This window comes from Tachypleus tridentatus, chromosome 13, assembly GCF_004210375.1.
Source record: "Tachypleus tridentatus isolate NWPU-2018 chromosome 13, ASM421037v1, whole genome shotgun sequence".
Taxonomy (NCBI): Eukaryota; Metazoa; Arthropoda; class Merostomata; order Xiphosura; family Limulidae; genus Tachypleus; species Tachypleus tridentatus.
In genome coordinates, this window is record NC_134837.1 from 135,873,292 (window position 1) to 135,900,209 (window position 26,918).

At 33.7% G+C, this 26,918-nt stretch overlaps 2 protein-coding genes across 12 annotated transcripts in view; both read left to right on the plus strand.

Moving 5' to 3' along the window:
- The window catches only part of LOC143240814 (uncharacterized), a 31,707-nt gene extending 14,929 nt beyond the window's left edge, over positions 1-16,778 (plus strand). For 6 of the 10 annotated variants that reach the window (XR_013021975.1, XR_013021976.1, XR_013021977.1 and 3 more), the window contains 3 exons: positions 775-4,975; positions 8,556-8,835; positions 12,146-16,778. The gene's annotated coding sequence lies outside the window, so the exon portion shown is untranslated. Of the gene's footprint in view, positions 1-774; positions 6,018-8,555; positions 8,836-12,145 lie in introns of all 10 variants that reach the window. The other 4 variants (XR_013021972.1, XR_013021971.1, XR_013021973.1 and 1 more) reach the window with 3 other exon arrangements.
- Positions 16,779-24,676: 7,898 nt separating this feature from the next.
- LOC143239677 (uncharacterized) overlaps positions 24,677-26,918 on the plus strand; it is a 42,873-nt gene continuing 40,631 nt past the window's right edge. For both annotated transcript variants that reach the window (XR_013021304.1, XM_076481032.1), the window contains exon 1: positions 24,677-24,874. The gene's annotated coding sequence lies outside the window, so the exon portion shown is untranslated. The remainder of the gene's footprint in view (positions 24,875-26,918) is intronic.

Genomic DNA, 26,918 nt, shown 5'->3' on the forward strand with positions numbered 1-26,918 from the left:
TCTACACACTACCCTACAGACATTGCTTATTAAACTTCAATCTTGAGTCCACATCATTGCCAAGGAAATTGTTAGGGAGTGTATTGTTTGGCAATGTTTTATTTACTGATTGGTACAATACCTCATTTTAGTACATACTTTATGAAACTTTTAGCTGTTATTTTAGCACAATTTTATTTTGTTATAATTATTGTGCACATTCCAACTATACAGGGTAACCAAAAAGTTAGTCAGCTGGTATAAGCTGAATGCATGTACACATGTATAGAATGTTCATTATCAAAAGTGATATTGATACAGTTTCAATTACCTCCTCTGTTTTGTTAAAAGTGATGTGGATTCATTTCAGTGTTCTGTGCCATTACCTAAAGAAAATAGGAGATGAAATTAAAAAACAAGTTATTTCCTCACTACTGCAATAAAAATCTACTTTTGAAATGTATTGTATGTGATTAGTTTTTCACTAATAACTTCTCATTGAAGATTTAAAAAAAAAAGTTTTCTGCATCTTTTACCATAGTCAATTCATTCAGTATACTTATAACTTTCACCTGTATTAGACATAAAAATATCAGTAAGTTAACTGAAAATTTCTTATTAAGTGAAGAAGTTGTGTTTGCAATAGAAGGATAATATCAGTGGCAAAACAGCACAATTCTTTCAGTAGTGCAAGCCATGCAGAAAACATATTGTGAAGAACAATTAAAAAGTTACTGTTATTGATACAGTGGGATAAAGCAAAGTATGACTAAATGTTTCCCAATGCCTTTTCAGGTGGCTGTTTTCCTTGTCCTCTCTGCCAGAAAGTATTTACTTTTTCCACAAATATGAAGAGACACTGTCGCACCCAACATGGTGGAGCGCCCTTCTATTACTGCAATATCTGTCAAAAACCTTTCAACAGATCTGGTTCTTATAAGTCACATTTACAGACAGTACATGGGTTAATGAAGGGGAGTAGGAGGTTGATGTTTTAATTATGACATTTTTTATTCTGTAAAAAAATCTGGTGTCTGTATTTTGTACCAGCATCTTAATCAAGACCTTTAGATTAAACTTTGTGTGACCCCTTGTGGTATATAATGGTTTTTATTTAATGTTTATATGTTCAATTTTGCTCAACATTATGTATGATCTGTTTTTAAGTGTGTTTCCTCAGAGAAAACTGGCAAGAATTGTTGTTTTCACGAATGTTCACCATGAAAACATTACCATAAGTTATGTAGATGTAACTTGTAATCTCAGTAACTGCCATATTTCATTCAGTTCCATCAACTGAGTGGCATATAATGAGGCAAAAAAGGATTGACAAGTATTCAAGGCAGTTGCACAGTTTCATTAACCATAGATGTATATATACACAACTGATAAATATTTTGTCTTGAATTTGAAACATTGATTCAGTGGCATTGTTTACACTTCATCTATATCCTTGGTATTTTTTATGCTTTTTTTAGTTGTTACTTTGAATTGTAATCTAATACATCAAACCTATGGGATTTGTATCACAAACTTTGTAATAAATACTTAGAAATTTTAAAGTGTAAGTATATTAAATTAATGAAATGCACTGTGATGTTTAATGCCTGTAGGCAAGAAGGAGAAAGGCTCTGAAAATTATTGTTCTTGGTGTTTGAAGACTTTTAAACATAAAACTCATCTCTCAAGACACATACTTTATCATTGCAAGTTTAAACCAGAAAGCCTAAGAAGAGAGAAATTTGTTTGTAGCAGATGCTGTAAAGGTTACACAAGATTAGAAACCTTGAGAAATCACTGTTGTTTGTACAGAATCATTCAAGAGTAAAATATGTACAGTGAACTTTGAAGATGAAACATCTGGTTAGAACAATTTATTATTGTTTGTTAAAAAAGTATCAGAACATGAGTAATAAGCTATTTGTCATAGGCTTAAACTTCATTTTGTGTGCAAAGTTATTATTGTAGAGATATTGTGAAAACTAAACTACTTTAAATTGTTAACGCTTTAAGTATTTTTTTCACTGATCTTTTTTATTAGTTCCACTTGTTATGCCCTATTTTCTCCTTAATTTATCTGGTGTTATTTTACGTATTCATTTTATCTTATTGAACTAACTTTATATTTTGTTATTTTTCCTCATCAGGTTTTACTATTCAGTCCCAGTGATATGTGATTAGTTTGTATGCAAAGATATTTGCTATTTTTTTTATTATATGTATACTCTTGTGATGCTTAATTAACACATGAAGACTTTGAGTGCTTGAAGATTAGTGTGACTAGTAAAGCAAGTATTTCTTGTTACTTCTGTACATCCACTCAGTTGGGTTGAGATACAGAAGGGATTTAGTTTTTTTTACACTTCATAATGTCAGCTGGTGGAGACTACTACTACTCTTAGATAGCTCAGTGAGTTAGAGTACTGGTATTCTTAGCCAGAAGTGTATGGTTCACTCGTTTTTTTTTTTTTTATGTAATAATATTACAGTTTTGTGATTTACATACATTGAGTATACAATCAGTGTGACACACTGTGTAATTCAGTATTTGGAGTACCTCATTTGTTTAAGTGGGTAGATCTCAGATCAATGAGTTAAGTTATTGTAATAAAAAATTTCACATTAATAAATACTGGATAATTAAAAACTTAATTTAAAAGGGGGAATGGAGATTGTCAAACAAGTACAGAAACAAGTTGAATCAAAATGCAAAGATATATTCAAGTCTATAACTAGGAACTCTTAACAAAAATTTTAAAAAATTAAACAGAAAATAATGTCTATATTCTTTTATCAAGCTACAAATCCCTATTTTGACTCCATGTCTACTGACTTATCATTGGTGAGTGAACAAATCCATCTTTTCAAGTACAAACAGTGTTTGATATCACTTAGTAACTGGGATTTCCTTATGTGTCGGAATCAGAGATCAAGTCTTTCAGTGAACAAAAGGCTAGTAATAAGTGATAGTGTAATTTTTAATATATATAAAAATTGTCAGAAGGCAGATTATTTATCCACATGTGTAACTATATGTTGTCAAAACTTAGGCCAGAGTATAATCTTTATAACCTGTTTGAAGGTATTTACATCAATTCATTAAAATATTGTGAATGAATGCATAATATAACACATACACAATGCCTTAGGCTATTCTCATTGTAATTGTTTTCTACCTTTAGTTGAGTTTTTCTTGTTAACCATAAAGCTACACACAATGACTGTGTTGAGCCCACTACAAGAATCAGATACCTGTTTTTATCACTGTGAATCCTCCAACTTATCACTAAGTCACTGTTTGAAAGTCAAGTTTCAAGATTCACAGTGATAAAACCAGGAATCTGGTACTTGTACTGGTTCAACTCAGTCATTGTGTGTAGCTTTAGGGTTAACAAGAAACAAACTCGACTAAAGGCATAAAACAATCAGAATGAGAATAGTCTTAGGCATTGTGCACATGTTATGCATTCATTCACAATATTTTGATGAATTGATGAAAAGATTACTGCTATAGTGTTGTTTTTAATTTGTTGTAACATTAAGTATAAATATGAGATTTGTGTTTTACTTGTTTCTAAAGTTTTTTATCTCCATTTATGGAGAATAAATTTTAAATTACATACATTTGTGTATTCAATTGAATGTTACATGTTTTTCAATAGTTTACTGCTGCATTGGATTTTTCCCTCCAACTATTGTTTACTAAACCAGATGATTTTGCAGCTGAGGTTGAATACAAACATGCATATAATAAGTGTACATACTTCAGTAGAATAAATCACCATTAACAATTAAGAGTGGAGAGATCTGTGGTAATTGTCTACTGTTAGAAAACTAACTAAAGTAGTTGCATAAAACCACATAGAAACCAAGTACAAAAGTGAACTCAAGAAGTGATAAAACCTTAATGTGTGGTAGTTTACAATTGATGCACCATAAGTTTCACAAATTATTTTTCAATTAATTACATTAGCAGAATACTGGATTTTCTCAATGGTGGAACGTAAAGGACTAGAGAAATTCTTCAGGGTGAAAATATTAAAGCATTTTAATTAATTTCAGAACTACTGTATGACATACTCAACAGTGTATTTGTTTTTGTTGTCCAGATTTTAGTGAAATGTTTGCAGCCATATTTTCTGTAGCAACTTGTAAAACTATAATCAGTAATAATAAGGCTGGAGACCCTTATAAATATACACATTGTTTATTCTGATAAAATAAAGTACTTGTAACAAGTATAACAGTGCTCAAATGTAAACTGTAATGTGTTGTTTGCTGAAACACAACCATGACAGTCATTGACTTTCCATCCTCTAGTTAAGTAAATAAAACTCAAAACATCACACATATACCCATACCCTACTACCATAAAAGAGTGTTCTCTTGTTCTTTTGATTTACCATTTGCCAGGATTAATGATGAAGAGTGGAACTTCTTGAAATTCAGTGACCAAAGGTGAATCAAATAATAAATTAGATATTTATTTTTAGTTTATGATAATATTTTCTCATAGTATGTTACTAACTGTTCATCACATTTTCTATTGGTATTATATTACCAACTGTTTATCTTAAAAATGTTTTCTTGTGGTATTATTTTGCTAAGAATTAATCATATTATTTTCTCATGTTTTTTTTATAATTTCTTTAAGTTTATAAAGTTAACTTTATTGTAATTTATCTACTGATTTAACAGTTATGTTCTTCTTTCATTATTTTTCATAGATTTTGTTTGTGATTGCATAGAATTCTCATTAATTTCTCAGTGAATATTCATCACTAATCACATTGTTATCTTTTGAATTCAGGACAAACCAAAGATTGAGACAGGACTCTGTGAAGAAGGAAAACTAATTTCTTTGGCTGAGTGTCTCTTGGCCAGTATACATGTTAATGACACGATATGTCACAGCAGGTTTCAAGAAATGTTTGATTGCCACATGTTTAACCATAAGTTTTCAAGAATAGACAGTTTTAAGGCTCATATTACAATGGTAAATAGGACATAAGAAACTTGTTACAAATATTTGAGTCTGAATCTCTTAACATTATGAAAAAGTGAAATTGCTCCTAACTTTAAGCACCTTTTTCTTATGAAATTTATGACAGCCTTTTGGGTAAACAAATGCATCTTTTCAAGGACAAGCAGTGTTTGATATCACTTTGAGTTTCCCATGTGTTTAGGAATCAGGAATTAAGTCTTTCAATGAACAAAAGGCTAATAATAAGTGGTTGTATAATTTTTTATATGTAAAACTTGTGTGAGATTACAAATTATTTATGTTGTTACAAATTGGTCCAGAAACAACTTGTTCAAATTTAAGTACCAGTAGAAACCTATATGTCAGCTTTCAACACTGAATTTATGTTGTGAAATGTTTGTCCGGAGGAAAGCCTGTATAACCGTTAAATCAGATTCTAATACCATGTTATGTTGTGAAAAGTTTGGCTAAAAGGGAATAACCTATATATCAAATTTCAATACTCTTGTCAAAAGTGTAGACAAAAGATAACCTGTATAATCCGTTCCAAGTTATTTACATTGATTCATCGAAATATTGTGAACGAGTGGCGTGTGTTTCTGCATAATATTTTGTAAGTTCTAACATCCGACTGTTTATAAAATCCATTCAAACGTGTGATGATGTGTTTGATATATTTTGATGAAATTACGATAATTACTAGCCAGCCACTAATACGCCAAACATATATATCACGAAATGAATGTGAATAATCGTTGGTGTTGGTTACACATGCGCAGTGTGTTAGACTATTCTCACCTGAATTGTTTTTTTTTACCGTTACTAGAGTTTGTTTTTTTAAAGGATACAGCTGCATACAGTGGATGTTTGTGTTCGGGCCACTACGCCCTGTGAATCGTTACACTTACCGCAGAATCACTGAGAGAAAGTCGAGTTTGAAGATAAAAGTTCTGCTGTAGTGTTCTTTTTAATTTGTTGTAACATTAAATATAAATGTGAGATATGTTTTTAACTTTTATTATACCAAATTTGCGACATGCCGTACTTTTTCATGGTTTGTATCAACTGCATTGAAAAAACGTTTCCATCGGAAGCTAGTTTACAAATTTATTAAATATTTTTTATTATTTAGTTTTAAAGTTCCATTGGATCTTATGTTTAAGAGTTATTATGTCGAACTTTGGGCACAAAGATGTTTTGCGTCCCGTTCAAGCAAAATATATAATCGCTGTCCGTTGTTTAGGCTTATGAATGTGTTATACGAGTGACGATCTTATTACATTATGCGGTCATACAAGAGTAGTCGAAAAGTTATCCGTGGACGCTCTTGTTTAACTATTTTTCTACAAGTATTTTAGTTAAAAAATAGGGACTACTTGCGTAGATAGCACTTCTTCTAGCTTTGTACGAAGTACACAATAAAACAAGCATGTATATAACTTTTATTTATAAGCTAAATTTATTTTTGTTATGTATGACTGGCTCGTATTTTTGTCACTTCTGAAAAATAAGGTGAGAAGCTATGCCTCACTGGTCTAATGGGAACGTGTGGCACTTAGAAATCAGAGCAAAAACGCCAACAGAGTATGTGCGCGTGTGTGTGTACATATGCTATATATAATATATACATCAGTGACCGATGACATTAAGGGTTATTTTTCTTACGTCCTTTTGCGATGAGAAATTATTCGCGAGATTTGTAACTACAGTGGATAACATAAATACACGTTGTGTTTAATGTTGAATGTACAATAAGATTAGGCCCGGCATGGCCTAGCGCGTAAGGCGTGCGACTCGTAATCCGAGGGTCGCGGGTTCGAATCCCCGTCGCATCAAACATGCTCGCCTTTTCAGCCGTGGTGGAGTTATAATGTGATGGTTAATCTCACAATTCGTTGGTAAAAGAGTAGCCCAAGAGTTGGCGGTGGGTGGTGATGACTAGCTGTCTTACACTGCTAAATTAGGGACGGCTAGCACAGATAGCCCTCGAGTAGCTTTGTGCGAAATTCCCAAACGAACAAACAATAAGATTAAGTTATTTTTTAAGTTAGTGAGTGCATTAAGAATGGCCCGGCATGGCTTGGTGGTTAAGGCGTTCGACTCGTAATCTGAGGGTCGTCGGTTCAAATCCCTGTCACGCACCAAACATGCTCACCCTTTCAGCCGTGGGGACGTTACAAAGTTTCATTCAATCCCATTATTCGTTGATAAAAGAGTAGCCCAAGAGTTTGCGTAGGTAGTGATGACTAGCTGCTTTTCCTCTAGTTTCACCCTGCTAAATCACGGACGGTTAGCACATATAGCTCTAGTGTAGCTGGAAAGAAACAAACAAGCATTAAGAATTTGGGTAAAAACTTGAATTTCTTCGTGTGTGTGTTGTTTTTTTTTTGAGCTACAAACGTAGAATGTGTGATAAGCGCACGTGCAATAAACAAATAGTTCATGTGAAAGTAATTTTTTTAGTTGTTTTACAAGTTATTGAGCACTATTAAAAGAACTCGCAAAATAAAAAAACTCCATTGTAAGAATCGTCGTTTTATGATTAAATTATAAATATTATGTAAACAAACAATAAAAGTAATTTTCATTAAAACGTGTTTTATATTATATGTGTGTTATTACAAGTAATCTAGTTATTGAAATGCATTTGTTGCATATTAGTGACTTGTTTAAAACATTATAGATTAGAAGATTGTCATAAAATATTGTCATGGTAACTATTTAGACTGGTAATATTTCTGTTGTTATCATCGGTTAATAGATTTTGTTACAAATTGAGTTATAACTGCAGCTGGCAAAAAACAATACGAGTCATTATATAATTAATGTTTCAGTGGTAAATCTAAAAGATCACTAAAAATCGGGTTTCGATACATGTGGTGAGCACAGGGAAGATGTAACTTTGTGCTTAACAACAAAACAGTTTTGGAATATTTATATTTATTGAATATTGTCTTACCACTACTTACAAAATGTAGACAGTTGAAATGTGTTTACATTTATTAGTTGTTAAGTGATTTCGATAAACTTCCAGTATAAAGTAGTAACAAATGGAGTATCTAGGGCTTGGTCTGTGTGACGTTCTCTCATGCGGAAAAGTATAGCAGTTTAAAACATCAAAAAGCAGAGGAAGTATTGAAACCAAGTGGGCCTAATAATAAAAAATCATTCTAGACCACAGATGTTAGAAGAAGAGAATAGTAAAATATAAACCATGCTAATAATTTCTGTGATTTTTATCAGTATTATTAGGTCGATAGCTGTAAGTGTAATATTGTATCAAAACAACATGAGAAAGAGCGCGATACGAACACTGATCTCTCTAGTTTCTCTTAAAATAATGCCTGTATAAGGAAATACATAAAGATTTAGGTTAACAGTTTAGATAGCATAAACTGTAAGGGTATAGTTAATGTTTAATATATACGTTAAAACTACCGTGTATGAGATTGGTATATCTGTGATTGTATTGTCACATTTACATCACTCTAGAATAGTCTTATAAGATACTTTAACTGATTTTTAAATCTAAAGCACCTTTTATCTATTAGCATTTGTGGAATAAATTTCCGTTGTTGGTTTTACAAAACAGATGAAGTTATGATGGACCAACTGAAGCACGTACCCCAGTTTCAAGTGTACGCCTGTTATCTGTGTCACAAAAGCTTCACTACAAAGGGATCAATGAAACGACACATGGTTCTACATTCAGGATTCCGAAACAGTTACAGATGCAGTATGTGTCATCGTTCTTTCATGTGGCCTCACGGGTTGATGCGACACAAGAAGACAGCTCACAACAGTAAATAAGGTTTTCCTACAAACAGGCAGAAAACTATAATAAAAGTTGTTTGATGTGTAGGAAGAAGGAAGTGAGTAACGATGCAGGGGATCTTGACCTTCATAGTTTCACAGTAAATGATACATTTTGATGGTGTCCGAGATTGTTTTTTATACTTTTTAAATGTTTTATATGTACATTTGAATATAATTTAGGATAATGTAACTCATCCCCCACTCCAGTTATGTGCATGGGTAACGAAACAACGAAAACGCCAAGTCAGTCGCGTCCTCTAAGAATACTATAGGAAACTTATGTAATATTCATGTTTCTTTAGTTTCAAAAAATTTATTTTTCGTTTTCGTATTTTTAGTTTGACTACAAAATTGGATTCGTGGTTTGCGACCAATTGACCAATTGATTATAATAATCACCTTCTACCATTTAGTCACATAAGCGTTTTCTGAGAATTAATGGGGTTGCATTTCTTGTAGCATTTGTGAGCTAGAAAGTTATGTATATACTGGACAAATGCCGACAGCAGGTTATCCGGTTTATATTTATTGTTTAAGTTAAAAAAGATATTGTAAATGCGGGTTTTTCGAGGTGACGTGAGAAGCTGCCACAACCTTCTTTTGTTAGCCTTACGGATTATAATCCTTTCACTAAATATAACGTTACGGTAAATCCTTCTTTTTTTAGGCAAAAAGCAGCCAAGAGTTGGCGGTGGGTGTTATTGAATAACGACCTTCCCTCTTGTTTATCACATCAAAAGTTGGGACAACTATCGCAGCTTCCCTTCAAGTAGCTTTTCATGAAATTCAACAAACAAACACACATAACATCATTGGTTTATAAGAATTGGATGAAAGCGTTAGAAAACAATTACAATTGTTTCTGTACAAATAACGAAGAATGTATGTAGCGTATGTTTTTAATTTTTTCATTGAAATTTAACTTAGAACGCAGTTGTTTTCTCCCAACTAGTAAGAACTTTGAAATAATTTACATACAATAGCAGCATGGCCAGATGGTTAGGACGCTAGACTCGTAATTAGAGGGTTGCAGGTTCGGATTCCCGTCACAACAAACATGCTCGCCCTTTCAACCGTGTGTGTGTGTGTGGGGGGGGGGGTTATAATGTTACGATCAATTCCACTACTCGTTGGTAAAAAAGAATCGCAAGAGTTGGTGATGACTAACTGCCTTCCCTCTAATTTAGCAGTGTAAGATTAAAATATAATAGGTACTGTTAGGTATAAATAGTAATCAAAGTCCAACTTATTTGTGAACCAAAACTCTGCAAGGTACTGAAAATCTTTGATATTTTATAAGTCGTAGTTTTGTTTCTTAAAAAGAAAAGTAATTAAGTTCCTAAAATATGACAACTACGTAGGGTTGTTAGTTTAGAAAAATGTGTACATAAATATACTAGGCTTGCCAACCCTTCAAGATTCGCCGGGAGACTTTTGGAATACTTGACAAATCACCTAGATTCCAAAAATATGCATATTTAAAAAAGAAAAATAACAAATATTCAAATTGTTACTACTTGCAATTATAAAACTATGGTGTGAACGTGCAGCTCGCATTATCATTTTCTATTATCTTACTTCATCTAACCATATGCAAGCACTCGACTCGTAATCCGAGGTTCGCGGGTTCAAATCCCCGTCACACCAAACATGCTCGCCCCTTTCAGCCGTGAGGGCGATATAATGTAACAGTCAATCCCCCCTATTCATTGGTAAAAGAGTAGCCCAAGAGTTGGCGGTGGGTGGTGTTGACTTGCTGCCTTCCCTCTAGTCTTACCCTATTAAATTAGTGAAGGCTAACGCAGATATAGCCCTCGTGTAGCATTGCGCTAAATTCAAAAAACAAACAAATCTAACCATATGCAAGTAAATTCGTTTCTCATTTTTACATAATGCTTACCCATGACTCCCTTTTTCTTTTTGGTATAACAAAATATGTTATTTGATACTTTGAAACTTTGGCTTTCTGTCTATCGACTGTAAATAATACAGGACAAAATGTCAGAGAGAACTACATGTACTGACATTTTTGTGAAAGTAGCGATATGACAGGTTAGCATGGCATATATCTCCTGAAATTGCACTTTTAAAAAGTTGGCAAGTCTAAACTATACGCATGCATTCGTGTTTTGGTAAATAATAATTTATTTCTTAAATTTATGATTACGAAAGTTAAAAATCAATTTCAACTTATTAATGTAATGTACAAAGTATTTCTTCCTTTGATATAATTTAAGCCAAACGGGTTTGAAAATGAAAGAAATACTGCATATCTTTTCTTTCATTTAGTGTATATTTGTGTGTGTGTATACACACACACACACACACATATAATTTCCCAGTTGATAAGTAATTACCAATTGTAGATGGTACCTAGTAGAGAATATATTCTTACGTTATAAATTGTCTTTGTCATGTTAACGTGACTGTATACATTTATTTAGTCGATTACGTAGATGTTACTAAAAGACAATTTTTCAGATTAATTTAACTAATGATTTTTTTTTTAATTTCTTCAAAGGGTTTAAACAGATGTGTATGACTATTCTTGTTTCTAACAGGTCTTAGGAATACGATTTTTAGATGATAGACTGAAGTTTGGCGCAGTTTGATGAATGAATAAAGTTTTTGTTGTTATTTTTGTATTCGGTATTGTGTATTAACGATATCATATCTTTAACGTCAGTTAGTATTTATAGGAAGTTTCATTCTTTAAAAGAGGAAATGTAAGCATATCAAGTTGTCTAATATCAATTACTGAGTTAACCGAAGACGTGTGTTTTGTGTGTCAATAATTAGCACACACAAACATTCAATTGAGTAAAGAAAGTAATATTTATTCTGCTAGTATATAACGTCATTGTATCATACTCGATATATGGAAATGACTAAATTACAATGTAGGAATTACCAGACTCGTAAAAAAAGTTTTTTTTATTACCCGAGTTATATTAAATTGTAATTAAATTTGTAATTGTTAAAAAAGTAAGTTAATGTAGTTATTTCATAGTGATTTTTTTCTCATAGAAATTTTAGCTTGGAGAATAAAGAATCCATGATTTGTGAATATTGTAATGCATTTCTCGCGATTTTAATTCTCGTGATTTAGTCTGCAGAATTCCTGATAACTCCTTGGTTGATATTTAACATTATATAAAATTACATGATTTTCTATATACTCTGTTCAATACTTTTTCAACTTTTCATTTCACAGTATACTGTTGAAATCGACTGAACATGAGCGAAAATAATATTTTGAGAGTCTGTGTTATAGAATTCTAACTAACGTAAAGTTACTATGCCAAAATATCCGTAACAAATATAAATTACATTGTTTCTTTGTTTTCTTGGGGACTTGTCATCCAGGTAACAACTTGATGATGCAGCTGAGAAAAGTTCCAGGCCTACAACAGCCAATACAGATCTTTGCCTGTTATCTTTGTCAAAAAGGTTTTACCTCCAAGAGCTCTCTGAAAAGACACATGGTACTGCATTCAGGTTACCGGAGGTTTGAATGTTACATGTGTAGGAGGAGATTCACAAGGGGAGACAACCTTAAATTTCACATTAGGACAGTTCACAAGCTTTGATTTCATATCACATTTTAGAAAAGTTGTATTTTCAAATATATAAATATGCAATATTTCAAATAGGAGAGTAGTATGCGTGGTTTTTAGTCATCACGATATCATTTTGATGGGTTTATAATTTCTTTATCATCAAATGGACATGAACAATATTTTAGTTACTTGAAAATTACTCTGTCAATTGTTTCTTGAAATTTGCACGGATATTTTTAAATCCGTCTGACCTCAAAAATTACATTCCACATCTATGTTGTACTCAACTTAACCAATCTCGGATTTGGGTCATTGTTGGAGTTCTAAGCTTTCCTTCCTTACACCCTTGTGCAAATTAATTGAAACGTGACGGAAAATTACGATTTTTTCAATTTTTTGCATTTTATTTCTGAGAATCCAAAAATTACAAATTAATACCTGATATGTCCGCCTTTATTTTTCAGAAAATCAGTAATTCGCTTTGGCATCGAGTCCACGAGTTGACTGAAATCCTTACTAATTTTTGGATTGCGGTACCACCTCAATTATGGCCTCAATTAGCTTATCTTTCATAGTACAGTCTTTTCCCCGAAGTCTTTCTTTACAAATCGCCCAAAGATTTTCAATAGGATTTAAGTCTGGTGAGTTTTCAGGCCAGTCCAGCACCTTTATTCGCGTTGTAGTCATAAAATTCTTCACAAGTTTCGATGTGTGGCATGGAGCCAGATCTTGCTGAAAAATGCCAGATCCATCTGGAAATCTCTTTCAATTCTAGAACGACTCTTCTCTGCAAAACTTCGATGTACTGTGGTCCTCGCATCATACCTTCTACGATATGTAGGTCTCCGACGCCATAGTAGCTGAAAAAGCCCCAAAACATCTTCAAGGGATGTTTTACGAACTGATTGATGTGAGATTCTCGAAGTTTCTCACCTGGAGATCTGCGAACATGCAGACTTCTTTGACTCTGTACAAAGAAATTAGTCTCGTCACTGAACAACACCTTTCTCCATTGTTCTTGCGTTCAGTTTTTGTATTTTAGACCCCATTGATACCGTTTTTTCTTTATTGAGTTGGTAAGAGGTTGTTTTTTGACTGGTCTCCTTGCTCTTCTAACGCAATTTCGAATGACGTAATATTCCTCAAAGTTTCGTCATATATCCCAAAAATAGATCGACCGTACTGCAAAATACAGCTAATGACGCCGTCTCTGTGAAAAAAAATGTCTATTAAAGGAAATCATTGGGTCCAGCGAGCCTACACTGGCCGCCATGCTGAAAATATTCTAAAATGACCATTTGTTTCAATTAATTTGCACAAGGGTGTACATACCTTTTCTGAAAGCAAAATTTAATTTTTGTAAATTGATTATTTAGTACAGGCGTTATAAACGCAAAACAGCAGTGTGGATTACGTTTAATATGTCGCCATTAAACTTATTTTTCGGCCTTAATAAAGGTTAATGTTTTCAACGTTTTCTTTAAAGTAGCTTCAGGTAGAGTTTGTGTCACATAACATCGAATTTTTTGTGTGTGAATTCTTCCGGTTTTATTTTCATGAGGCAACGTTCCGGGTTTCTAAATAAGCACTATGTATTTATTATAGACGAAGTTATTTTTCAAATTTCTGAACGTAAAGTTGTAAAAGATACTTTTACGCTGATAAAGTGCAAAGTGAATAATAAACGTTTATTACTAGAACGACGAAATGTTTTTGAAAGGCCTTGTTCAACCAGTACGGTGGAAGATAATTTAAATGGGTGTTAGCATATCTTACTTTATTATGTGATTGATTGGTATAAACTTAATATGCTTAATAACAGATGTGGCATTTTAAGTGCACTGCATAATTTAAAGGTGTATTCTCCATTGCTGTGCATGACGTACAAATGTGGTATTTCCATATAATAAACAGGTATGGAATTCTCAGTTGCACTGTATAATATGCAGGTGTGGAAATTTCAGGTACTCTGAACAACATACAGGTATTGCATTTTCAGATACACCGTGTAACATACACGATTGGCATACTTAATTGCACTGTATAAAATATAGATGCAGAAGTTTAAGTGTTCTGTACAGCACATAGGTGTCGTATTCTAAGATGCTTTGTATAACATACGAGTGAGGTAATTTCAGGTGCACTGTAAAACGTATAAGTGTGATACACTCAAATGCACTGTGTAACATACTGATGGCATTTTCAGATGCACTGTATAACGTCTAGGTGTGGTACACAAGTACACTATATAGTATACAGGTGTAGGATTCTGTGGTGCACGTACAGGTGTGGCATTTGAAGTGCACTCTATAACATGAAGGTATGTTATTTTCAGGAGCATAGTGTAACATATAAGTGTAGTAATTTTAGGTGAACTGCATAACATGCATATCGAAGTGTGGTATTTTGAACTACATCGTATAAGATACATGTATGGTGTTCTAAGGTGCATTCCTGATTACGAGAAACCCAACTGAAGTAAAAATGTGTCTCAGAACGGCTTGTACGGGTATTAACACTTTAACAGCCATTCTATGGTGCATTGTATAAAGTATAGGTGTGGTATTCTTGTGTACATTGTATAACACACGGGTATAGTATTTTCAGGTGCATCATATACTGGTGTTGTATTCTTAGGTGCATTGTATAACATACATATGAGACTTTTTAGGTGCATTATATAACATTCAGACGTAGCATTTTCAGGTGTACACTATAACATACGTGTGTGGCATTTTCAGGTGCATTATATAAGATACAGATGCGATATTTTCGGGTGCTGTGTATAACACACGTGTGTGACATTTCATGTGTACTGTGTATAACATATAGGTGTGATATTTTCAGGTATAATGTGTAACTTAGAGGCGCAGTATTTTCAGGTGCTCTTTATGACATGCAGGTGTGACATTTCCTGCGTATAATATAACGTACAGGTATGGAATTCTAAAGTTCACTTTTTAGCATACATTTGGAGGATTATATGATGCGCTGTGTAACAAACAGTTGTGGTATTTTTGGGTGCAATATATAACATGCAGGTGGGGTACTCTCAAGTGCACTGTTTAACACACAAGTATGGAATTTTATCTGCACTATATAATATATAGTTATGGTATTTTCAGATGCGTTGTATAACATACGTGTGTGACATTTAAATTAAAGTGTACTGTATAACATACATGTGGTATTTTCAGGTTGAATGTGTACCGTACAGGCGTAGTATTTTCAGTTGCAGGGTAACATACATATGTCGTGTTGTAATGTGCACTATATAAGACGTGGTATTTTTCAGGAGTACAGTATAGCATACAGGTTTCAGCTTGTAAGTTGCAATGTATGTCAGAGACGTGTGGGGTTCTAAAGTGCACCTTATGAAATACAAATGTTGCTATTTTAGATGCACTGTATAACATATAGATGTGGTATTCTCAGGTGCATTGTAAAGAATACAGGTGTGACATTTCAAATGCAATATATAACATATAGATGTTGTACTTTCAGGTGCACTTGTCTTCCAGTGGCACAGCAGAAAGTCTGCGAAGTTATATCTCTAAAAACTTCGTTTCATACCCGTTATGGACAGAGCACATATAGTTGTTTGTATAGCTTTGTACTTAAATAAAAACAAAAGAAACAGATGGGGTATATAACGCAGTGGTGCGGGGTTATAAGATGCATTGTATAACATACAGGTTTCGGATTTTAAGATGCACTATATAACATGCAAGTATTGCTCGGGTTCACTACGTAACAGAATTATGACATTTTAAGGAGTACTATAACATAGATATATGGTACTCTATAACATACAGGTGTATTATCAGATGCAGTGTTTGACATGCAAATGTTGTATTCTTACATTCGTTGTATAACATACAGGTATGGTGTTTTCAGGTGCACTAGGTAACATACAAGTGTGGCATTTTGAGGTGCACTATATAAAATATATTTGTGATATTCTCTAGTGCATCATATCGCGTTCAGTTATGGTATTTTCAGGTGCCATATATAACATATAGATGATGTATTTGACAGAGTTTACTCCTGGAGTAAAAAGGTCCACCTTTTGAAAGCACTTGGATAATAGGAATTTAATTTTGTATGAACATTTATTGGACGTACGTGTGTTTGTCTGTGGTATTTTCAGGTACCCTAAGAATAGAATGTGTAGATTAATAGGAGATTTGATCAAGGAATGTTGTGTGAGGTTATATTGTATTATTTAACTGAGTTATGAAGAATGAGAGTCTGTACGACAATGTGAAACTATTTATTCAAAACATAAAACAACGACGTTGACGACTTATGAAGAACTGTGGAACTTAAAAAGAGTATTTTCCGGAACAATAGAACGTAGCATTATGTGTGCAAAATAATAATAATGTTTCCCAGGGTGTATTTGCTGTCCATGTCACCATTAAAACATTTCCATTACGAAATTTTACTGTATCCTCAAGTATCGTTTGATCCACCTGTAAAAAAAGATGGCTTCCTACTTAACATGTTTTCTTGTGCAAAATATTTCCGCATAAGAAAGTAAACAAGATACGCAAGATGAATAACCCAGTGCAACAGGTAATTATGATGAAAACTGACACACAATTGTATGTAAACCTTCATTCTTATCTTCAGGCTGTCCTTAATTTAAAATCCAATTACAACAACTTGTATATAAGCCGAGTATGAAGTGTAAAGTATCCTCAACCTCGTGAGGCACTTACACAGTGATACTCATAAGCAAATCAGATAATATAGTTACATAAAAGGACTGTAAAACATAGTATTGTGTTACATTGTACAATGTAACACAAGATAATACTATGCTTTAGACAGTTCACATAAAAATACCATAAAATCATTCGTCTTTAGAAGCAACATACATAAACCATACAAACAAAATAAACATCATGCAACGAGTGTGTGTGTGTGTTTTCTTATAGTAAAGCCGCATGGGTCTATCTGCTGAGTTCACCGAGGGGAATCGAACCGCTGATTTTAGCATTGTAAATCCGTAGGCTTGCCGCTGTACCAGCGGGGGAGACTCTTGGAACGAAGCAAAATACAACAAAGCTTTTGTAATGAATGTGAAATAAAATTAAACGTGTCACAATTATAGGTACTGAACCTTTTTAAAAAACAATATAATCATTGATAGTGCAAACAAAACTTCCTAACGCATAATAGAGTAAGACATGTTTAAAAGGTGTTGAACATTAAAGCACAATATAAATATTCCATAACCCAAAATCAAATATAACATGTTGAAACCAAATGTTATAACATGATTTTTAAAGTGGAAAGTTCAGATGAAACATATCAAAATGCAAGATAAATAAGACATTAAAATTAAATCATTACGTGACACAAGAAAGCTAAACATCAAAATCGTAATCGTAATAGAGTATAACATTTTAAAGTCAGGAGATGTAAGGTAAACAGCAAAATCTTGGTGATAACCGTATCAAAGTGTGATAGTAAAGTTCGATATGTTCACTTGAGTATCAGTACTGAAACCGGTTGTTCACAAAATATTGAAATAAAGTTTGATCGTTTATTATTAATTAATCGCAAAGCTGCGCAATGGGCTATCTGTTTTCTGTCCACCACGGATATCGAAACCCGTTTTTTTAGAGTTTTAAGTTTGTAGATATACCACTGTGTCACGGAGGGGTGGGCGTTGAAAGAAGGACAAAATTCTACACAATTCATGCACTATTCTCAGCATAAAAATAAATGTTCTGTACCAATAATGTTTATTTTGTGTTATGATCACAAGAAATGTGGTCATATCTTGTATAATTTGTGCATGAACACTCATAACCTGGGGTTTACCAGAAAATGAAAGGTTAATTATTTTTCGTACACAAGGATAAATGTGTATGTATGTATACACACACACACATATCGTGATAAAATGTTACAACGTTAGGATGATACACTTGCCCCAAACTTCTATGGTCACCGCTCTTTATTAACAGGAGTTGGTGGCGGCAGTTGTCTTCTGATGGTTTCTTGAATAAATTTTGTTTGTTACAGTCCTTGCCAAAGCCTTCCATGTCCGAGATAACATGGTGATTCATTACACTTTAGAAACAAAGTCTTCTCTTTTATCACATAATGAATGGTCAAGCCTCTGCCTACTTAGTGGCTAGCACCTGACAGTTTTCTTTCTGGATCAGTAGGTTGCTGGTTGGTGGCTATTGGGACCTTCAGCTTTGAACTGGTGGGTTGATACTTTTGGGCAGGAGAGTGCTGAGAATGTTGATGTTCTTAGGTTGACTTCAGTCATTGTCAGAAGTACAATTTCTAGTTTTATGGTGGCCTGTCTCAATGGAAGAAGTCTTTACCAGAACTTAGATGGTATACATCCAGACTTGAGCTTCAGGAAAGTTTTCTTCAGTTTAGGAATATATTGGTCCCATTGACAATTAGTACACATATAATAATGGTGATGCTTAATAATTACTTACCCCTCAATTTAGCACTTCACTGTTTTTATCATTATTTCAACCATTCCTCTGGCTTCACCTTAATGAACGTAGGTGTTGATTTTGTTTAAGCTCCATTAGTAGGCTAGGTGATATAGATCTTAACTGATCCACCCGTTAGCAGGTCTATACTTACAGTTTATTTCACATTTCAAGTATTAAAATCATATAGAACTATTTTCATCAATTTGTTGCTTCAATTTCTATTTTTAGCGTAATTGAGCTATTCATCTTGTACAATACTCACAAGTTACTTTATTTAACATCTACGTATGCGTTTAACATTACTTGCATATATATATTCATACGCGTATTCTATTAGAATTAGACTGCCTCTGGCACGTTCACTGTTATCTTGTCCTAATAACTGTAGTACCGTAAGGCGCTGCCAATTATGAACTGTTAAACTCGATACATTCGTTTGACATCTTGAAACAAATAATAACTATTAGAAATCGGCTTAACTAAGAAATTTCAACAAAAAACTTATTTTAACTGGTGTTAGTATTCATTCGTTCTGTCACTACAGTATATAGGTACACATATCCAAACTAACAATATTCCACAATAAAGTATATTTATTATTCTAGATGGTCACTAACACCAATGAGCTATTTACAAAAAATTAAATATAGGCAAGATCCAGTGAAATAAAAAACTTTTTCACTAACATTTAATAACCTGATTCACATTAAATGCTGAAAAAGAATGCAACTTATTCGCTGCACATGGAGAATTTATACAAATGCTGGTGTGATCAAGAGATATCTAGGGAATATCCTGTGGTATGCTCTACAAAATTCAGCTACTACCTAGCTAAATCAGGTAAATAATCTCGTGAAATGTCTGAAGAACATTTATCTTAGAAAGTTACTCAATGACTTGGGAAGTAAGGATCACAAAGCCTTTTCGACTGTTTGTTTGTTTGTTTTTGGAATTTCGCACAAAGCTACCCGAGGGCTATCTGTGCTAGCCGTCCCTAATTTAGCAGTGTAAGACTAGAGGGAAGGCAGCTAGTCATCACCACCCACCGCCAACTCTTGGGCTACTCTTTTACCAACGAATAGTGGGATTGACCGTCACATTATACACCCCCCACGGCTGGGAGGGCGAGCATGTTTAGCGCGACGCGGGCGCGAACCCGCGACCCTCGGATTACGAGTCGCACGCCTTACGCGCTTGGCCATGCCAGGCCCTTTTCGACTGAGTTGTTCAACTTCTAGTCTGCATAAATGAGGATGAATAATAGAAGTTCAGCATAAGCAAATAACGATTACACAATATATTAAAAACATTTTGTAGTTAAAAACTACTACGCAGCTCAAAAAAGTAAGGAATGTCACTTCCTTTCAGTCATTGTTTGACAATCAACTGACTTTCTTAGCTGCTGAAGTGATAGTTAATCTAAGTCACAATAAACAGAAGGTAAAGGCCGACCATCAGTGTTGCACCCCGCCTCTTCTCTAAGAGGTTCCTCATTTTATTCGTGTAGCCACGTAAGTACTTTCAACAATTTCCTCCTTTTTACATTGGTCGGAATTATTTGAAACATCACTTTCAATTCCCCAAATATTATCAGTCTCAACTTACGATTTCTTTTTTAGCTGGCTTATTAGAGTCTTGTTAGTAATTTATCATCTTAGCTTGTTGACACATTTCAGGTGCTTAAGCATGTCACGTGACTGTCATAACTTATACATTACTGGCAAAAGTTATTTGAGAACAAGCTAAGAACATGTCGAAACAGAGTGACGTTGCTTCCATGCCATTGCCGCATATCAAAGTCATACCCAATCACAATAATGGAATTTTTGCTCCTTAACTTTTTAATCATGGCGTGTGTTCTGCTTTATGGTGCATTTTTTACTTGCTGACATACTGTTGTGAAAGAATTGGAAAATATATAAGCTTTGGCTTATATGTTGAAATACTAAATTATCTTTTCACTTTCTGGGAGAAGACCAGCAATATCCATGGATACTCTCTATAAAGAGGAATCAACAGTTTTTTGCTGGAATTTATGTTGTTTTTGATGGTATTTTCCATACGTAACGCACATTATACAATGTTTATTCTACTGCTTAACATCTCGGCTCGATGTTAGGTTAGCAAAAATATGTGATACTATGGTGGTCTTCACTTTTCATGTTATGTTAGACGTGTTTTATTTATTTCTTAAGGTCCGTTGTTGAAAACATCCGTACAAATATCTACTTATACAATTTCTACAGATTATGTGCATCAGAACCCAGATATAAAGCAGAGATGAAACGGGCCTCCTCTGAAAGGCTGTGCCTATCAACACATAGGCTACTAGGTATGAGTCCCACATATGTGGTAGAAAGATGGCAAAAGCTCAAACCTCCTGAGGTATCGCTAGATATTTGGGTGCCTCATATAAGTAATTGTAATAATAGACAGAAAATAGTGAAATATAATGAAACTTTTTCAAGGCAATGATGTTTATAGAATAACGACAGCTCAAAGAGACACGCTGAGAAACTTGTTGCCATGTGATTAATTTATGGCTAGTTTATGAAGAATTGACGCTATCAAGGACAACAGAGGATTTATTTAAAACAGAGATTCAGAGAAAGCCGCTGAAAATCATGCGCTATTTATTTAGATTAGAAAAGATAGACACTATCAAAGTTAAAAAGAGTTATTCAAGTGTTAAACTGAAGATGAGAAACTGTCCATTGTATATTTGAATTGAAGCGAATTGACGCTATCGAGGTTAAAAAGGGTTAAGCAAACTTGGACGTTAAAATCAAGAAAAACCTTGGTTAGCGGAACGACGTGACAGTATGGGCTGTGGTGATTGATTAACCAATGTAACTCCCGAGTTTTGGAGTTCATAAACAAAACAAAAACTGACCGCTTGACGACGCGTTGGTATTGGTTATTATTACGAAATGAGCTTCAGAAATCGCTAACAGGAAGTCAGCTGACACCATGGTACTACTATGAATAGGCCAACAAATAATCTCTCCACCAGTATAAAAGGATCTATAACATATGACAGAAGACATGATCGAGATCATCATCTAGAAGGCTCACATCTCAGATCTCATCTTTATCAAAAGTAGAAGGGGGATATGTCAGGAAGGAATCGAGAAACAAGTGTAGAAGATGTCTCTTGCTTTCAGTGAAAAACAGGCCATTTCACGCCCAATCTCTTTATAATGCCATTATTCCGTAGCATCAGTTATCATGTTAATAGAATTAAAAAAATTATCTATGGTAAACATTAATAAACACAACTACTGTGTGTGTAAATACTAAGTATTTGAAGGCTTAAATAAAAGTGTTATTGGAAGTCCTACTCTCAAGTCTCTTCGCTTTGTTTTAACTATAAACCATCGAGTTAGTTCCTGTATGCTCCATTCGCTCATTAAATCCTTACTTCAAATACATATTTCATGTAAAAGCAGGTAGTATTAGTCGAACTCCAGTGGCTACACTAAGAGAATTCATTCGGTCTGCTTGCAAGTGAGCCCACGACCACGATAACTATTCTTTCTTGTGCAAATGTGAACAGTATACACTGACTGCAAACAGTTATTAAAGAAAAGGCAAGAAAATCAAGGAACTTCAAGTATTATGCAGATTTTTTGGGTGTTGCGAGAGACAATGTGAAGGCCATCCTTCTGCTTGACAAAATACCTGTCCATCCCTCTTTGGAGGAGCTTCAGGACCGTATCAAGACCATGTTCATGCCTGCTATCACCAGTACCTTGATCCAACCCAAGGACAAGAAAGTCATCGAAATATGCAAGCGATATTACAGAAACAAGCACATGGGAATGTGTCATGTGGTGTTGAAAGATGAAAGTGACAAAGATATTGATACAAGGGGGCTCACACTTTGGAAAACCTTAAAAGTAAAACATTCGCAGTGCAGTGTTCAACTGGACAGAAGGATGGGAAAGCTTTATTAATGTATGGAACAAACTCTTCAAAGACACTGAGGTTAAGGCAGATTTTGTTGGGTGGTTTGGAACTGAGGACTTTGTAAATTTGCTACACAGAGGTATCAGAGGATAACGTTGTGGAGTGGTTAGAAAAGGATAGTGAAGAGCAGAGCTTTTGTCATGATACAGAAGATGGGCTAGCTGCTAATATCTCTCAGAATGGCAAAAGAGAGCCAAGTTATGACAATGAAGATGAAGACCCCATTCAAATGCCCAAGTTATTAGAACTTTGGATATACTTGGACAAGGCCTTGAAGGCAGTTGAACGGTTGTCTGATTTGAAACAGAACTATGCAACTTTGAGAGATATCAGGGCAGAATATTACAACTGTAAAAAAAAAAAAAAATTACAAACAGGGGAAATATCTTACCTTTTTAAGCCCTTGTAAAAAAAAACCTAAACGAAGTATTCTTTCCACCAGTTGTACCAGATTCCATCGCACTACCCCAGAACCTGTGCTATAGTTGATGTCTCCAGACAGTGAATAATTTATTTATTTAAATTTTAAAAATGTATGTTGTTGTTTTTTAATTTCGCACCAAGCTCCTCGAGGGCTATCTGTGCTAGCCGTCCCTAATTTAGCAGTGTAAGACTAGAGGGAGGGCAGCTAGTCATCACCACCCACCGCCAACTCTTGGGCTACTCTTTTCCCAACGAATAGTGGGATTGACCGCACATTATAACGCACCCACGGCTGAAAGGGCGAGCATGTTTAGCGCGACGGGGATGCAAACCCGCGACCCTCGGATTACGAGTCGCACGCCTTAACACGCTTGGCCATGCAGGGCCGTTTTATAAATGTAATTAAATTAATCTTTAATTTCTTAGTTAATTGATTAGTGTTGTCAAATAATGTTTAATTTTTAAATGAATGATTTGTTGTTTTAGTGACCATAAATTTAATTCTTGATTATATTCTTAAGACGGCTGGTATGGGTATTAGCGCTTTAATTAAAATAAAGTACAGAACAACGTTTTGACCTTCTTAGGCCATCTTCAGGTTAACCCTAAGAAGATCGAAACGTTGTTCTGTACTTTATTGTAATTATAATGGTAACACCCATTTCAGCCGTTTTGAGAATGCATTTTTACTTCAAATGGTTTTTTCGTCATCATCAATTAATTTTTAATTGATAAAGTAATGTTTTGGTAGTGTACAGTATTTACCAAAGTGCGTTAAGCCCTCCCACAAACACCTCTGTCACTACCACATGGTACCATAAGCTTGGATTATCACTTTTATTTACCTGCAATGATGTAAATTTTTCATGTTTTTTTTTTTTAAATTAATTTATTTTCAAACGACAGTAGTGTATAGTGGTTTATTTGGGCAAAAAGTTGAATGGGAAGAAATTTCATCAATAACTCGGAACTTTTGATAACTCGGTACGATTTTAGCTTCACATATTCCGAGTTGTCGAGGAATTACTATATATACATGCATATATAAAATAATCGCTTCCCATTATTGATTTGTAGTATGTCCAAAAGTTCGTAAAAGTTTAAGTAACACTATATTTTATGTAAAAATAAAAAGTTACATGATGCGTAAAAATGTCTAGGTTATTGCTCCTTTATAAATGTGATTTAAAAAGAAGAAAAGGAGAGAGATCGTAAATTGTAGTTTTATTAATTATGTGTACCAGCAATAATTAACACCTTTATATTACTTCACGAACAATTAAAAAATGAGATGAGAGATGTTTCCATATCGGATTACACTTTTTTGCACTTGATTTGTGATAAAAATAATCATAATAATGAAATATTGAGGGGTTAGTACGTTAAAATCAGTAATTTTTTTAAAGTGGTTTATACCACTTATGTTATTTATATAACATAATACAGTAAAGGTATATTAAAATCACCGAAACAAATAAGATTTTTTTAAAACAAATATTTTTATTTTTAACCGACAATAAATTCGGTCAACATGTGATGATTGAACATAACGCCAGTACAATTTCTGAAAGAGTACTAGAAATAAAATCCAATGTGTATCAGAGACTGTTAAAAACAAGGTCGTTGGAAGACGGTAGGATTCAAAACAGTTTCTGCTCTAAATTTTGGTGAGTGTCGAAGTCTTACTTTTCAGAGGAATTATTATTAATTTAGAAAACAAATCGTAAATTACTGATATTTTGCCACTAAAAACGATTTCCGTATATTATGTCACGCTTATGTTCTATTAACGTGCTAGTTTGGCGAAGCTTTGTTAGGCCGAATTACAATAGGCAAAGTCTGAGGAAAGTGGTATTTATTACCAGTATTACATTTTGCAGTGCAAGTAGTAGTTGTAGTGTTGTTGCTACAGCTTAAGCCTAATCCTACAGCAGACAAGCCTAACGTAGCCCGCTAGATATATTGCTAATAAACAAGTAGATTTAAATGAAGAAAGAATGGCTATACGCAGAAGATTGTGTTTTTATCTTATTCATTTCCTGTAGCTTTGTAAGGTTGTGGGTCTAATAATACGATGATATTGTAGGAGGTATTTTGTCTCATTCTCGGCGCCTACGTAGCCATCGCTAAATAGTAATACTAACAGTAATATTTTCGAAACCTGGGTTGTAGTGGCAACTGTAACGCGTTTCTTCATAAAAATTGACACAGTTTGATGCATAATTTTGTGCATGTTTTAATTGTTGCCACCGGCTGGTTTAGTGGTAACATACAACGTTAAAAATCGGGTTTGGATACACGTAGTGAGAATACCACAGATAACTTTGTGTTTAATATCAAATGAAAACGTTTATTGTTCTTTTTTCAGTCATGGCAGGTGAGTTTTATTGACATGGTATATTTTTAAAGAGCTGAAAGGTTTGAACAATCTAAATATGTAAATTTACAAAAAAGAAGTGAAATTTTATATATGAAATGTTACAGAAAGCGATATGATAAATAGGGACTATTAACATAAACTTGTAATAGTAACTTAAAAGTTGCAAAACTTGTTACTTATTTATATAGTCTGTGATCTTACTATTAGTACAAGTACTGTTGGTAAAAGGATTGGTTTCTGATTGCCATAACCTTATTATTTAATAAATTAGTCCCTATAGCACACGCAATGGTGGTGTGTCTTTGGACTTAAACTCTGGAAACCGGGGTTTCTATACCCATGGTTGTTAAAGCGCAGACATCCCACAGTATAGCTTTGGCTTAATACAAATAAATATTTCACAAACATTAAAGAAATATGAGTTTTGCATTAAGAATTCTTCTTTTTAATTATTTTGTATTAGGCAACTGTTGTTGCAGAACAGATTTAACAGTATTTTTTATTGCGTTTCGTTTGTGTTCCTTACCGATGCAGATAGTAAGGTTTATGATTAGGCCAGCACAGTAACATACGAAACACTGGGGGATCATTTGGTATTCTAAAGTTCTAACTAGTTGAAGGTTGCCCATGCTTAGTGTATTCCCACTCATGAAATAAGTTAAAAAAATTAAACCGACATTTTGTGTTTTAAATTTATCATTGACTCTTGTCTAAAACTTCAGCAGACTGCTGGCCTTACTTTAATACCGGTAATTTGTTTAACAAGCTAACTACCCTGTTAGCTTTAGAAAAACACGGTAGTACTTTTTTTTTAAAGAAAAAAGCTTAATGTTATTATTATAATAATAATTTCAGAAGTTAAAAAATTACTTATTTTGTATGCTTCATTTGGTATTAAACTTAAATGTATGTGTTTATTAATTTAGCTAATATTATAATAGAAACGTGAGGTGCTTTAAATAAGTTTTGTAAAAACAAAATTAGAAGGTACAGTGGCTCTAACTTATGCAAAAGGACTACAGTAGTATAGACATAGTGAAAAATTTGTTTTAGGTATATTTTTACTTCAGTATACATTGAAGATATATTGGAAAGCAACCTTTTTCACACATTAAAGGCCATTAAATAATATAATTTATGAATTAGAGATTTGCACATTTTAAAACTGTTTATTCTTAATGACTTCAGATATGCCATGGAAATGACAGTTAAGTGTGTGTGCATATATATTTATACATACATAAAATGAACTTACCAACTGAAATAATATACATACAACATCAAAATGGTTTATTTTTGTTTGTGTGGAGGGGGAAATTAACTGTTATTCA